General features: G+C 41.1%; 1 long non-coding RNA gene across 1 annotated transcript; it reads right to left on the reverse strand.

The window, feature by feature from the left end:
• Positions 1–2,352: 2,352 nt before the first annotated feature.
• On the reverse strand, positions 2,353–4,743 carry LOC139033591 (uncharacterized). Its single transcript, XR_011486129.1, has 2 exons — positions 3,745–4,743; positions 2,353–3,687 (listed from the first exon to the last, which is right to left on the reverse strand). It is a non-coding gene; the product is annotated as an uncharacterized lncRNA (long non-coding RNA).
• Between the last annotated feature and the right edge of the window lie 12,014 nt (positions 4,744–16,757).

A 16,757-nucleotide genomic window follows, 5' to 3' on the forward strand; every position in this document is an offset into this window, starting at 1 on the left:
TAAACATGTAACAAGAGGCGGGACATTTCTGAAAAAGAAGACTAATGAGCATGGAAGGCAGTCCTTACTAGCTTTTAAAGCATATGGTTAAGACTACCTAGTTACATAGAGAAGTACTGGTATAGGACTAGTACTGGTACATGGTTAGACTTACCGTTCGCTAGGTAAGAAGAGAGTACAGAAATCAACTCAACTACACACACACACACACATACACACAGAGCTTTTGTCTGAATGTGTTTCCCCCAAAATTCATACTGAAAACCTAATGTCCAGTGTGATGATATTAGAAGGTGGGCCTTTGGGAGATAATTAGATCATAAGGGTGGAGCCCTCAAGAATGAGGATTAATGCTCTTACAGTGAGAACTCACAGAGCTCCCTAGCTCCTTTTGCCATGTCAGAATACAGTAAGTCCCTTACATAGGAATCTTCAAATTGCAAACTTTCAAAGCTTAGAACTTGCATTCCCATGTCCAATCACACAATTTAGTTCACGTGTCTGGTGGACATTTTCACATGCGTGCATCCTCTACAAGTGGTTGTGCTTTTGTGTACATTACTGCACAGCACTGTACAGAGTACATTAGTAAAGTCTCTATTTCTAGTCCAGGATGTCCCAGCAAGTGTAAAAGCAGTAGCATATAGCCAAATCTGTTAGTTGTGTACTAAGGCTAACTTTTTTGGACTTATGTACAAATTGGGCTTACAAGCGCACTTTCAAAATGGAACTCATTCATATGCAGGAGACTTCCTATAGGAGAGAAGTCTGCAACTCAGAAAAGGGCCTTCATCTGGCCATACTGGTACCTGATCTTGTACCTCTAGCCTTAAGAACTGTGAGAAGTAAATTTCTGTTGTTCACGAGCCCCTCTGTGCCTGGTACTTTGTTATAGCAACCCAAATGGACACACATACACATTAAGAATATGATAAAGGTAGAAGATGTCATTTGACACTGGGAGAAGAAAGTTTGTTCAACAAATTGTGATTCAATTACATAGCAACCTTTTGGAAAAAATATAAACTTGCAGAATTCTTTTTCTATACCCCATAAGTCACATATAAGTTCCCTACCTAAAATGTGCTTTATCTATCTTTGATTGGCAATGCCCACTTGTCCTTCAAAATTCAATTCAAGACACACCCCCTTCTCCTACTGTCTCTTGCTGAGTAAGTCATCATAAAGCAATTAGATGAGATCAATCCAGACAGGCATCCATGACAGGGGGGCATGGAGCCATAGTGGGCCAGGGTGAGATGTTAGAGGTGAAGGAGGGGTGAAGAGGATATCCATGTAGTCAGAGTAGCCTAGTATGGGAAGTCAGAACTCATAAAGGGTGAAGTGGTAAGATCCACAAGAGCAGGGAGGGGAGCTGTGTAGTATGAGATGTCAGACCTGAGCAGGGAAAACAGGATATTCATGCTAGGAGTGTCGCGGGCAGTCAGTGCCAACGTGGGATTAAGAGGTAGCCACAGAGAAGAGCAGCTTGCCATGAGAGTCAGTTTAGTCTGGAGGATATTAAATAGGAGGCTGGCCAGGCATGCAGAGTAAAGGCCTAAGTCCGGAGAAGAGGAAATCCACAAGGAGGAGGCAGATTTGTGCCCAAAGTCAGAGGCCAAGCAAGGTGAGGAGGGCATCCATGGATGGAGGTGGGCCTGCTCCGTGTGGGCAGTTAGAGGCTGAGTTGAACAAGGAGAGTGTCTGCATATGAGGGTGTCCCAGTGCAGAGTGTCAAAGCCCAAGCAGGGTGAGGGGGTATGTTCATAAAAGCATTGCCTGGAGTGTGTGTCAGAGTCTGAATATGTTGAAAAAGGCATTCACATGGGGACAATCCAGCATTTTGTGAGATCAGACCCTGAGCTTTCTTTGTAGGGAGGATAAACACACAGGTATGCACACGCACATGTACACTTCCAAGACTCTGTCCAATGAGAGGAACTGGAAAATAATGAATACATATATTGGACTCCAAATTCTACTTTCCACTAAAAATATTTGGGACTTCTTGTAGAAATTGTTATTTCCATGGCTAGGGCAGGGAAAGTACAAGATGAGCCCGGAATATCTTGTACCCAAACCATCAAATTGTTCAAAAAATGATGGGGAAATGCCAAAAGAACAGAGAGGCCAGCTTAAAGAGGTTCCCATGGTCCAAGACTGGAACAATGTGAACAACAAAATAAATAATGATAGTGACACATCATGATTCATTTAGCAAAATAAGAAACTATTAATAAAATACATATAAATTAATAAATCTAAAGTGTGATGAGGAATAAAATATTTACATACTTTAAAAAGCAAAAAATGTTTCAATTACAAGATAGGGAAGAGTAACTTGACAGTGGAGAAGCTTGACAGCAACCACTTTAATTAAGTGATCCAAGTGAACATCTTCAATATTAGGACACATTGAAATCATGAACCACCTGATAGAATAAGATGATATGAACACAGTATCATTTCCATCATTTTCCTGTCAAAGATACAAAACATGAAATTCATCATGAGCAAATACTGGATGAACCAAAATTGAGGCAAATTCTACAAAATAACTGACCTCTAGTCTTGGCATCTGAGTAATACTGCCTCACAGAATGAGCTGGGAAATGTTCCTTTCCACTTCTATGGATACATTTATAATGCATGTATGGAGAACTGGCATGCCTTTTTGTTTAAATATTTGGTAGAATTCACCAACGAGGCTATCTGGGTCTAGGTAGGGTAGGGGTGCTTTTGTGAGGTGGGTTGGGCAAGAAGTTTAAAAATTACTAATTCTATCTCTCTGCTATTCAGATGTTTAACTTCTTCTTGAGTCAATTTCAGTCATTTGTATATTTCTATAAATTTGTCCATTTCATCTAAATTTTCTGATTTGTGCCATGATACTCCCTTACAATTATATTTATTTCTCAAATATTGGTAGAAAATTTTCCTTTTTCATTCCTAATTTTAGTCATTTGAGTTTTCTTCCTTTCTTGATCATTATCAATAAAGTAGTATCAATTTATTGACCTTTCTAAATTACCAAATTTTCATTTGTTGATTATCTCTGTGGCTTTTCTACTCTCTATTTCATCTATTTTGCTCTAATATATATTGTTTACTGTGTCTGCTTAATTTGAATTTAGTTTGCTACATCCACTAACTTAGGTGTGGTGTGTTTTTATTTTCATTCTTCTCAAAGTACAGTTGACCCTTGAACAACAGGAGTGTGAACTGTGCTGGTCTACTTATACAAAGATTTTTTTCAATAGTAAATACTACAGCACTATACAATCTGCAGCTGATTGAATCTGCAGAGGTGAAATCACGGATGTGGAAGAACCACATAGATGGAGGGCCAACTATAACTTATATATGAATTTTCAATGGCAGAAAAGGTTGGTGCCCTAAGCCTTGCATTGTCCAAGGGTCAACTGTATTTTCTACCTTCTCTTGTGATTCTTTCTCTGACCCTTTGATTATTTCAGAGTATGTTGCTTAATTTTCACATACTTGTTTCTCAAAATTTTTTGTTTTCTAACTTCATTATATTTAGAGGATGTACTTGATATGATTTGAACCATTTAATATTTGTTTAGGTTTGTCTTATGTCCTAGCATATAGGTTGTCCTGGAGAATATTTCATGCACTCTTAAGAAGAATGCATATCCTCCATTGGATAAATTGCACTATAGATGTCTGTCAGGTCCAGCTGGTTTATATAAGCATTCAAGTTTTCTATTCATAGTTGATCACCTGCCTAGTCTTTCTATCCTTTATTGAAAGTGAATTATTAAAGTCTAACAATTATTGTTGAATTGTCTATTTCTCTCTTCAATTCTATCATTTTTTTTTCCTCCATGCATTTTTGGATTGTCTTGTTAGGTGCATATTTAATTGTTATGTCTTCCTAATAGGGTCCCCTTTTAATCACTAAAAAATGTCCTTCTTTATCCCTAGTAACAGTTTTTCATAAAAATCCTTTTTGGTTGACATTAGTACAGTATAGCCAATTCTCTCTTTGGTTGATGTTTGCATGATGTATATTTTTCAGTCAGTTCACTTAGAATCTATATCTTTGACTCTAAATGATGTTTCCCATAGATATCATATAGTTGGATTTTTATTTTTTTTAAATCTTCTAGTCTCAAAATGTCTGCTTTTTTATAAGATTGTTTAATTCATCCATATTTTATATCATTATTAACATGATCAAATTTATCACTGCAGTTTTACTTTTTGTTTTTCCTAAAATTCATGTTTTTTGGTTCCTCCTTTTCATCTTTATTGCCTTCGTTTGTAAATGAATGTTTTCAGTGTAGCATTTGGTTTGGTTTAGTGATATATTTTAAATTTTATTTTCTTAGTGACTACACTAGCATTTTCCATATACATATTACCTTATTAGCTCTACTTCAAATTTATACTAACTTAATGACATTAAGAATAAACATCAACATCTGAGGAATCAGTGAACTAAAATGGACGGGAATGGGCAAATTCAGAAGACCATTATATCTACTACTGTGGGCAAGAATCCCATACAAGAAATGGAGTAGACCTCATAATAAACAAAAGAATCCTAATATGAACTACTTGGGTGCAACCTCCACAATGACAGAATGATCTTGGTTCGTTTCCAAGGCAAGCCGTTCAACATCACAATAATTCAAGTCTATGTCCTTACCACAGATGCTGAAGAAACTGAAATTGATCAGTTCTGTGAAGACCTAGAAGACCTCCTAGAACTAACACAAAAAAGATGTTCTATTCATCACTGGGGATTGGAATGCAAAAGTAGGAAGTCAAGAGATACCTGGAGTAACAGGCAAGTTTGGCCTTGGAGAACAAAATGAAGCAGGGCAAAGGCTAACTGAATTCTGCCAAGAGAATGCACTCACCATAGCAAACACATTTTTTCAACAACACAAGAGACAAGTTTACACATGGACATCACCAAATCATCAATGCTGAAATCGAATTGATTGCATTCCCTGTAGCCAAAGATGGAGAAGCTGTATACAGTCAGCAAAAATAAGACCTGGAGTTGACTGTGGCTCAGATCATCAGCTTCTCATAGCAAAATTCAGGCTTAAACTAAAGAAAGTGGGGAAAACCACTAGGCCAGCCAGGTATGACTTAAATCAAATCCCCTATGAATATGCAGTGGAGGTAATGAATAGATTCAAGGGATTAGATCTAGTAAACAGTGTGCCTGAAGAACTATGGACAGAGGTCTGTAATATTGTACAGGAGGCAGTGAACAAAACCATCCCAAAGAAAAAGAAAAGCAAGAAGGCAAAGTGGTTATCTGAGGAGGCTTTACAAATAGCTGAAGAAAGAAGAGAAGCAAAAAGCAAGGGAGAAAGGGAAAGGTATATCCAACTAAACACAGAGTTCCAAAGAGTAGAACAGAGGGACAAGAAGGTCTTCATCAATGAACAGTGCGTAAAACCAGAAGAAAAAAAAAAACAGAAGGGGAAAGACTAGAGGTCTCTTCAGGAAAATTGGAAATATCAAGGGAACATTTTGCCCAAAGATGGGCACAATAAGGGACAACATGGTAGAGACCTAGTAGACACTGAGGAGAGCAAGAAGAGATGGAAAGAATACATGGAAGAACTGTATAAAAAAGATCTTAATGAACCGGATTACTATGATGGTGTGGTTAGTCACCCAGAGCCAGACATTCTGGAGTGCAAAGTCAAGTGGGCCTTAGGAAGCACTGCTGTTAATAAAGCTAGTGGATGTGATGGAATTCCAGTAGAACTATTCAAAACCCTAAAGGATGATGCCATCAAGGTTGCATTCAATATGTCAGCAAATCTGGAAGACCCAGCAGTGGCCACAGGACTGGAAAAGGTCAATCCTCATCCCAATTCCCAAGAAGGGTAGTACTAAAGAATGTGCTAACCATGGACAATTGCACTCATCTCCCATGCTAGTAAAAGTCAGGCTTAAAATCTTGCATGCTAGGCTTCAGCATTATGCGAACCAAGAACTTCCAGATGTCCAAGCTGGGTTTAGAAAAGGAAGAGGAACCAGAGATCAAATTGCCAACATTCACTGGATCATAGAGAAAGCAAAGGAATTCCAGAAAAACATCTACCTCTGTTTCATTGACTACGCTAAAGCCTTTGACTGTGTGGATCATAACAAACTGTGGAAAGCTGTTAAAGACATGGGAATACCATACCATCTTAGATGTCTTCTGAGAAGCCTATATGCAGGTCAAGAAGCAACAGTTAGAACCCTGTATGGAACAACTGATTGGTTCAAGATTGAGAAAGGAGTACAACAGGGCTGTCTGCTGTCACCCTGTTTGTTTAACCTATACACTGAGCACATCATGAGAAATGCCAGGCTGGATGAGTTACAAGCTGGAATCAAGATAGGCAGGAGAAACATCAACAACCTCAGATATGCAGATGATACCACTCTAATGGCAGAAAGCGAAGAGGAACTAAAGAACCTCTTGATGAGGATGAAGGAGGAGAGTGAAAGAGAAGCTTAAAACTAAATACTAAAAAAAAAAAAAAAAACAAAACTAAGATTGTAGCATCTGGCCCCATTACTTCATGGCAAATAGAGGGGAAAAGGTGGAAATAGTGACAGATTTCCTCTCCTTGGGCTCTAAAATCACTGTGGATGGTGACTGCAGCCATGAAATCAGAAGATGATTGCTTCTTGGCAGGAAAGCTATGACAAACCTAGACAGTGTGTTGAAAAGCAGAGACATTACTCTGCTGACAAAGGTCCATATAGTCAAGGCTATGGTCTTCCCAGTGGTCATGTACAGTTGTGAGAGCTGGACCGTAAAGAAGGCAGAACACCAAAGAATTGATGCCTTCAAACTGTGGTGCTGGAGAAGACTCCTGAAAGTCCCTTGGACAGCAAGGAGATCAAACCAGTCAATCTTAAGGGAAATCAACCCTGAATACTTGTTGGAAGGACTGATGCTGAAGCTGAAGCTCCAGTATTTTGGTCATCTGATGCAAACAGCCAACTCATTGGAAAAGTCCCTGATGCTGGGAAAGATTGAGGGCAGAAGGAGAAGAGGGCATCAGAGGATGAGATGGCTGGATGGCATCACTGATGCAATGGACATGAACTTGGGCAAACTCCGGGAGATGGTGAAGGATGGAAGGCCTGCTGAGCTGCAGTCTATGGGGTTGCAAAGAGTAGGACACAACTGGGTGACTGAACAACAACAGGAATGCATATTCCTACAATGAAGATGAGTTGATCACATCTAAAAGATGATGCTATGAAAGTGCTACACTCAATATGCCAGCAAATTTGGAAAAAGTAGTGGCCACAGGACTGGAAAAGGTCAGTTTTCATTCCAATCCCAAAGAAAGGCAATGCCAAAGAATGCTCAAACTCAGCACAATTGCACTCATCTCACACGCTAGTAAAGTAATGCTCAAAATTCTCCAAGTCAGGCTTTAGCAATACGTGAACTGTGAAATTCCAGATGTTCAAGCTGGTTTTAGAAAAGGTAGAGGAACCAGAGATCAAATTGCCAACATCTGCTGGATCATCGAAAAAGCAAGAGAGTTCCAGAAAAACATCTATTTCTGCTTTATTGACTATGCCAAAGCCTTTGACTGTGTGGATCACAACAAACTGTGGAAAATTCTTCAAGAGATGGGAATACCAGACCACCTGACCTGCCTCTTGAGAAACCTGTATGCAGGTCAGGAAGCAACAGTTAGAACTGGACATGGAACAACAGACTGGTTCCAAATAGGGAAAGGAGTACATCAAGGCTGTATATTGTCACCCTGCTTATTTAACTTATATGCAGAGTACATCATGAGAAACGCTGGGCTGGAGGAAGCACAAGCTGGAATCAAGATTGCCAAGAGAAATATCAGTAACCTCAGATATGCAGATGACACCACCCTTATGGCAGAAAGTGAAGAAGAACTAAAGAGCCTCTTGATGAAAGTGAAAGAGGAGAGTGAAAAAGTTGGCTTAAAGCTCAACATTCAGAAAAACTAAGATCATGGCATCTGGTCCCATCACTTCATGGGAAATAGATGGGGAAACAGTGGAAACAGTGGCTGACTTTATTTTTCTGGGCTCCAAAATCACTGCAGATGGTGACTGCAGCCATGAAATTAAAAGACGCTTACTCCTTGGAAGGAAAGTTATGACCAACCTAGACAGCATATTAAAAAGCAGAGACATTACTTTGTCAACAAAGGTCCGTCTAGTCAAGGCTATGGTTTTTCCAGTGGTCACGTATGGATGTGAGAGTTGGACTATAAAGAGGGTGAATGCAGAAGAATTGCTGCTTTTGAATGTGATATTGGAGAAGACTCTTGAGAGTCCCTTGGACTGCAAAGAGATCCAACCAGTCCATCCTAAGGGAAATCTTTCCTGGGTGTTCATTGGAAGGACTGACGTTAAAGCTGAAACTCCAGTATTTTGGCCACCTGATGCGAAGAGCTGACTCATTTGAAAAGACCCTGATGTTGGGAAGATTGAAGGCAGTGAGGAGAAGGGGATGACAGAGGATGAGATGGTTAGATGGCATCACAGACTCAATGGACATGAGTTTGGGTAAACTCAGGGAGTTGGTGATGGACAACAAGACCTGGTGTGCTGCGGTTCACGGGGTCACAAAGAGTCGGACACGACTGAGCGACTGAACTGAACTGAACCTGTAAAGAGTATCCTAATATTTCCTTAACTTCTCACTGTAGTGTGATAGCCCATTAGTGAAAGTGAAAGTGAAGTCACTCAGTCATGTCCGACTCTTCTCGACCCCATGGACTGCAGCCTACCAGGCTCCTTTGTCCATGGGATTTTCCAGGCAAGAGTACTGGAGTGGGTTGCCATTGCCGTCTCCCATTAAGACTCCCCTAAAGGGAAGAGGGTACCCTGAATATCTAATGTGAGTATTCAGATCTGCTTAGCAATCATACTTTTTTTTTTCACAGCCAATTAAGAGACAGACATTCTGCTGATACTGATACATCAGTATATATCAGATATATCAGTATCTTATGAGTTGGTTCATTCACTCATATATTCAACAAACATTTATTGAGTGCTTACTAACCTACTGCCCACCATCTGCCATACATGATAGGGTGTCAGTCACTCCAAGACCCTTTGGGTAAAATTCCCCTACCCAGTAAATCATTGATGTTTCTGTCACTGTTCTTAGGTTCTTTCTTTGGTCTCAAGGCTGAGAAACTACAAAGGGTTATCCTAGTAGCGTGCAACAGAGAAGAAATGAGCTTGAGTCTGCTTGTCCCAGTTACCTACAAAGAGATGATGCATTTCTCAGAACCTGCATGGCCACGTCTGCAAAGGCCAAAACAAAGCATAAAATTGGGCAATTATTGCAGCAAATATTGTAATGAAATATTCCTGATGAGAAGCAAGACTTTCAGATTTTAGTCTTATCTTTGCTATCACCCAGCTTCTCTGGGATGGAGTTCTCAACATTTCTAAACAGAATTTACCTGCTTGTAATGTACATACCTCTTCTATGGCTAGAAAGAATTTATGATTCAAAAGAGAAATGTAAAGAGTAGTAAAAAAAAAAAACACAAGAAAGCAAAACACATTGTTTTTTGTTTGCTTAAACAACAGAAATTTATGTTCTGAAATTCAGGAGAGTAGAAATCAAAGATCAAGATGTTGGCAGGATTTCTTTCCTCTACAGTCTCTCTTGTTGGCTTGTAAATGCTGTCATCTCCTTGTCTTCACATGGTCTTCTCAAGTTCTAATCGCCTCTTCATATGAGGACACTAGCCATATTGAATTGGGGCCCACTCTAATGGCCTCATTTTACCTTAATTACCTCTTTAAAGAACTTGTCTGCAAATATGTTCTTTAGGTCCTGGAATACACATTTTAAAATTAACATTCCCTTGGTGGTTTTTACATGTATTTTCACAACAGTTGCTAATTTCCATCTCCTCTTTGGGCCTGGAGAGTTGGATTCAGCTGGAGCTAACGGAAATCAAATACATGTCTAATGAGAGTTCCCGAAAGTCTCGACTCCAGAACTTCTCTGGAGAGCAACAGGCACTGGGGCCCCTGCTCCTGCAAGCCCACTGCTGACGCAAAGCAGTGAGTGTTTCCTGGGGGCCCTGCTCCTGCAAGCCCACTGCTGACGCAAAGCAGTGAGTGTTTCCTGGGGCCCCTGCTCCTGCAAGCCCACTGCTGACGCAAAGCAGTGAGCATTTCCTGGAGAAGGGAGGCCTGGGAGGGGTAAGTGGTGACAGTTTATCTGAAGCTGGTGCTGGGTTCATTAAGGGGCCTGGTGCAGTCTATCTGCTTCTTGTCTGCAGGGCTCAGCTTCTCTGCACGCTGAGTCCAGGTCTTGTCACCATCCCAGTCCTGGTGGTGTCAGGTTGGAAGAGTGTGAAACAGAGCATCCCCTGCCTACCCCACCCCAATCTCCCCTTGTCTCCAACTGTCTGTCCTCAAGGGCTCAGATAGGAGCTGCAATTGCAGGAATGAAGCTTGAAGCCTTCAGTCAATACTTTCTGCCCCCAGATAGTAAGGTCCTGGGAGATGATTTGGCCACTCCAATAAAGAAGAAAGCCCAGACCTCAGCTGAAGGAGGTAGAGGGACAACTTACCTTTGTCAAAGCCACCTTTCCTTGAATGTAGCAGACACCTATTTTAAGTGGTCCTACTTGTCCTTGACACATTCTAATAACAGAATGGGACAAATTTCTGTGTTTCAGAAGAGGAGGTCCAGGAATTGTGAGGCCTCTTTCTTAATGCCCCACAGCCGCTCAGTGGTGGAATAAAAAATGGAACATATCCTGAGTCCTGGATCAGCCCTTCCTGGGGCTGAAAACTTTACCTCAGGCTTTCAGTCCTCTTCTCCACTCAGCTGCCAATATTACAACCATCTTTGAGAGAAAAGATGCTCCAAACCCCACAACAGGGTTGTTTGATAGCCAGGGATGATCATACTCAGAGAAGGCAATGGCAACCCACTCCAGTACTCTTGTCTGGAAAATCCCATGGACAGAGGAGCCTGGTCAGCTGCAGTCCACGGGGTCGCTAAGAGTTGGACACGACTGAGCAACTTCACTTTCTTTCACTTTACTAACCTACTCTGTGCCACAACACTGTTTTAGGTGCCACAAATTTAGAAGAATACAAAATAAACAAAACACCTGCCCTCATGGAGTTTACATTCTAGTGGGCGAAAGGAAGACAGGTTTTTAAGGAAAATACATAGTATGTCAGATAGTGATAAACTCTATAGACAAAAAGAAAGCAGGGTTTTGATTTGCATTTCTCTGATAATGAGTGATGTTGAGCATCTTTTCATGTGTTTGTTAGCCATCTGTATGTCTTCTTTGGAGAAATGTCTGTTTAGTTCTTTGGCCCATTTTTTGATTGGGTCATTTATTTTTCTGGAATTGAGCTGCAGGAGTTGCTTGTATATTTTTGAGATTAATCCTTTGTCTGTTGCTTCGTTTGCTATTATTTTCTCCCAATCTGAGGGCTGTCTTTTCACCTTGCTTATAGTTTCCTTTGTTGTGCAAAAGCTTTTAAGTTTCATTAGGTCCCATTTGCTTATTTTTGCTTTTATTTCCAATATTCTGGGAGGTGGGTCATAGAGGATCCTGCTGTAAAACCACAATGAGGTACCATTACATGTCAGTCAGGATGGCTACTATCCAAAAGTCTACAAGCAATAAATGCTGGAGAGGGTGGGGAGAAAAGGGAACCCTCTTACACTGTTGGTGGGAATGCAAACTAGTACAGCCACTATGGAAAACAGTGTGGAGATTTCTTAAAAAACTGGAAATAGAACTGCCATATGACCCAGCAATCCCACTCCTGGACATACACACCGAGGAAACCAGATCTGAAAGAGACACGTGCACCCCAATGTTCATCGCAGCACTGTTTATAATAGCCAGGACATGGAAGCAGCCTAGATGCCCATCAGCAGACAAATGGATGAGGAAGCTGTGGTACATATACACCATGGAATATTACTCAGCCATTAAAAAAGAATTCATTTGAATCAGTTCTAATGAGATGGATGAAAGTGGAGCCCATTATACAGAGTGAAGTAAGCCAGAAAGATAAAGACCAATACAGTATACTAACGCATATATATGGAATTTAGAAAGATGGTAATGATAACCCTATATGCAAAACAGAAAAAGAGACACAGATGTACAGAACAGACTTTTGGACTCTGTGGGAGAAGGCGAGGGTGGGATGTTTAAAGAGAAGAGCATGGAAACATGTATATTATCTAGGGTGAAACAGATCACCAGCCCAGGTTGGATGCATGAGACAAGTGCTCAGGGCTGGTGCACTGGGAAGACCCAGAGGGATCGGGTGGAGAGGGAGGTGGGAGGGGGGATCGGGATGGGGAATACATGTAAATCCATGGCTGATTCATGTCAATGTATGTCAAAAACCACTACAATATTGTAAAGTAATTAGCCTCCAACTAATAAAAATAAATGGAAAAAAATAAAATAAATAAATAAACAAACACTATACAAAAAGAAAAGAAAAGAAAGCAGGGAAGGGGACAGTGGTGGGCCTGTTAGGAGGAAATTCCAATAATGGAAGGGAGAGAGAATAAACTTTAAAGAGAAAAGTGAGTGTCAGATATAAGATTTTTAGCCTGAGTTACAAAATAAAACAACAACAAAAAAGTTTCCATTTAATGACATGGGGACAACAAGGGGAGGAATGGATTTGGTGGGGAAGACCAGGGGTTTCGTTTGAGGTACATTAGGCTTGAGATGCCCATTAGATGTTCAAGTAGAGCTATTAAAGAGGAATTGGGCTATGTGAATATAGAGTTCAAGGGGGGATTCCAAGCTGGAGATACCTATTTGAGAGTCATCAGGACAGAGATGGTATTTAAAGCCACAAGACTAGATGAGATCACCATGGAAATTAGTTTAAACAGAGAAGAGACTCAAGGACTGAGCCTAGAGCACTCCAATATTTAGAGATTGTGGAGATGAGGAAGAACCAGCAAAGGAGACTGAGAAGGAGTGACCAGTAGTTATAAAGAGTCAGTCCCCGGGGACTTCCCTGGTGGTCCAGTGGTTAAGAAACCACCTGCCAATACTGGCAGGAAATGGGGGTTCAATCCTTGGTCCAGGAAAATTCCACTTGCCTCAGGGCAACTAAGCCTGTTACAACTATTGAGCCTGAGCTTTAGAGCCCACGAGCTGCAACTGCTGAACACGCACTCCACGACTACTGAGCCTGCCTGCCCTAGAGCCCCTGCTCTGCAACAAGAGAAGCCACCACAATGAGAAGCCCTCGCACCACAACTAGAGAGTAGCCCCTGCTCGCTGCAACTAGAGAAAAGCCTGCACACAGCAACAAAGACCCAGTGCAACCAAAAATAAATAATTTTTAAAAAAGAGTCAGTCCCCTGGAGTGAACTTACCACAGGGTACACTGATAACACCTAATTTCTGGATCCACAAAGCTAAGGAATAGATAGCAGGGACCCCTACCAAGGTACTACTGTCCTGTGAAATCTGGCTGATTAGTCAGTCAGTTTTTCCCTTCGACATCTTTGAAATGCAACAAACCTCATGCAAATTAAATGCAAAATAGCAGTAGCATGGCAATACTGTGGGAGATGTGGCTAGACTCTGGTTGAGGACACTAAACACCAGAACTGTTTATGCCAAATTTGCAGGAAGAGCTGAGCCCTGTGACCCTCCAATCAGGCCTTCAGGCTCAATCTTGAAGAACATCCAGAGAGACACTGAAAACCACTACTAGTGCCCTAAGGGCAAAGGGCTACAATGCTCATTGTAGCCAGTTGCTGCTATTTTCATTGCTGTTGCCAGCACCAGCTGATTTACACTTGATCTTAGCCAAAAAGCCAAGAAGCAATCCAGCAGTTCTAGAAGTAAAGGAACACACTCCATGACAACAGCTGAATCTCACCAGCTGGTTAGGGTGAAGATGAGGGTTAAGTGGATGTTAGAATTGGATTAAGGTTAAAACTTCCAGTCTGTGATGGGCCAAGTCCAAGGAGAGGCTTCTCTGGTGGCTCAGTGGTAAAGAACCTGCCTGCCAATGCAGGAGATGCAGGTTTGATCCCTGGGTTGGGAAGATCCCCTGGAGGAGGAAATGGCAACCCACTCCAGTATTCTTACCTGGAGAATCCCACGGACAGAGGAGCCTGGCAGACCACAGCCCATGGGGTCGCACAGATTCAGACAGGTCTTAGTGACTAAACAACAACAGATCTCAATAACCTAGAACCGCTCCTCAGGACATTCCCTCCACATCCTACTATAATTGAATCTTTCACTGTCTGATGATGCCTCTAAAGCACAGGCTGTTTATTCTCTCATCTCCCTGTAGCTAAATGCCTTAGAGAGTGCCAAGTGATAGATCTGGAACTCTCCTTGCACCCCAAGGCCACTTTCTGATTTTTGTTCCTCCTACTCTTGAGAAGTCTCTGGCTCCTCCTCCTTTCACACCTTCTTGTTATTTCACCCTCTCCCCACCCTGGTGGTAGTCTTCTGTCACCTTCCTGGTGATTGCCCTCATTCATATAGGCTTTCAGTTCAGTTCAGTTCAGTCACTCAGTCGTGTCCTGACTCTTTGTGACCCCATGGACTGCAGCACGTCAGGCTTCCCTGTCCATCACCAACTCCCAGAGCTTGCTCAAACTCATGTCTATCGAGTCGGTGATGCCATCCAACCATCTCATCCTCTGTTGTCTCTTTCTCCTCCTGCCTTCAAACTTTCCCAGCATCAGGGTCTTTATTTTAACTCTTAAATGTTACCTACAATAAAGTCTTCTCCAACACCACAGTTCAAACACATCAATTCTTCAGTGCTCAGCTTTCTTTATAGTCCAACTCTCACATCCATACATGACTATTGGAAAAACCATAGCTTTGACTAGATGGACCTTTGTTGGCAAAGTAATGTCTCTGCTTTTTAATAAGCTGTCTAGGTTGGTCATAACTTTTCTTCCAAGGATCAAGCATCTTTTAATTTCATGGCTGTAGTCACCATCTGCAGTGATTTTGGAGCCCAAAAAAGTAAAGTTTCTCACTGTCACCATTCTTTCTCCATCTATTTGCCATGAAGTCCAGATGCCATAATCTTAGTTTTCTGAATGTTGAGTTTTAAGCCAACTTTTTCACTTTCCTCTTTCACTTTCATCAAGAGGCTCTTTAGTTCTTCTTCACTTTCTGCCATAAGGGTGGTGTCATCTGCATATCTGAGGTTATTGATATTTCTCCCAGCAATCTTGATTCCAGCTTGTGCTTCCTCCAGCCCAGTGTTTCTCATGATGTACTCTGCATATAAGTTAAATAAGCAGGGTGACAATATACAGCCTTGACATACTCCTTTCCCAATTTGGAACCAGTCTGTTGTTCCATGTCCAGTTCTAACTGTTGCTTCCTGACCTGCATACAGATTTCTCAAGAGGCAGGTCAGGTGGTCTGGTATTCCCATCTCTTGAAGAATTTTCCACAGTTTGTTGTGATCCACACAGTCAAAGGCTTTGGCGTAATCAATAAAGCAGAAGTAGATGTTTTTCTGAATTCTCTTGCTTTTTTGATGATCCAACAGATGTTGGCAATTTGATCTCTCATTCCTCTGCCTTTTCTAAATCCAGCTTGAACATCTGGAAGTTCATGGTTCATGTACTGTTGAAGCCTGGCTTGGAAAATTTTGAGCATTACTTTGCTATGATCACATGGACCACAGCCTTGTCTAATTCAATGAAACTATGAGCCATGCCATGTAGGGCCACCCAAGACGGATGGGTCATGGTGGAGAGTTCTGACAAAAAGTGGTTCACTGGAGAAGGAAATGTAGACCACTTCAGTATTCTTGCCTTGAGAACCCCATATAGGCTTTTGTTCTTAACTATCTGTCCTCTTTGTCCCAACTTCTCCCATCATTCTCAGTCACTTCAACATTCACATGGTCAACCACTCAGCACCCTGGTTTCTTTTCTTGATCTGCCCATTGCCAGGGACCACTGCCATTTCACAATCCAGAGCAGCAGTATGGGGCCCTGTATCTTGAAGGTCCATGCATTCTTTTCACTTACACATCAACATATGATTTCCAGAAGCTGACAAATCTTTAGTACAGGATGTATGTAAAGGTATATACAGGTTTTTTTTTTAAACTAGGAATTAGGCCTGTGCTTCATTCTTTTTAGTTTTGCTTTCCATAGAACTCACCATGGATCAGTGATTACAAATGGGATTTTAAAGTTTAACCGTAGATAAAAATAAACCCCCAACAATACAAAAATATACATGCACAAGGTTATTCATTCCAATATTTTTTATAGTTGCAAACTACTGGAAACCACCTAAATACTCATTCCTAGGAGTGTGGCTAAATAAACTGTGGTACATCCATGCAACTGTAAATAAATATTTTTTATCTAAATAAAAAATAAATATTTTGCAGCTGTAAATAAGAGTGAGAATGACATCTATGAACTGAGTTGGAGTAACACCTAAGACATAGTATATGATGAAAAAAGCAAGTACCAATGTTATATCTATAGAAAGTCACCTTTTATGTAACAAAAGGAGATATTTTCATACAAGCACCTGTACACGAATGTTTTGTAGCAGCTCTATTCATAATAGCCAAAAACTGGAATCACCATAAATGTCTATGAATGGATGACCAAATTATGTTGCATCCACACAATGGAATATGACTCAGCAATAAAAAGAAACTACTGATGAACATAACAACATGGTTGTGTCAGGCAAGTGTATACTCCT

Source organism: Odocoileus virginianus, unplaced genomic scaffold (assembly GCF_023699985.2).
Source record: "Odocoileus virginianus isolate 20LAN1187 ecotype Illinois unplaced genomic scaffold, Ovbor_1.2 Unplaced_Scaffold_20, whole genome shotgun sequence".
In the NCBI taxonomy this organism is placed as follows: Eukaryota; Metazoa; Chordata; class Mammalia; order Artiodactyla; family Cervidae; genus Odocoileus; species Odocoileus virginianus.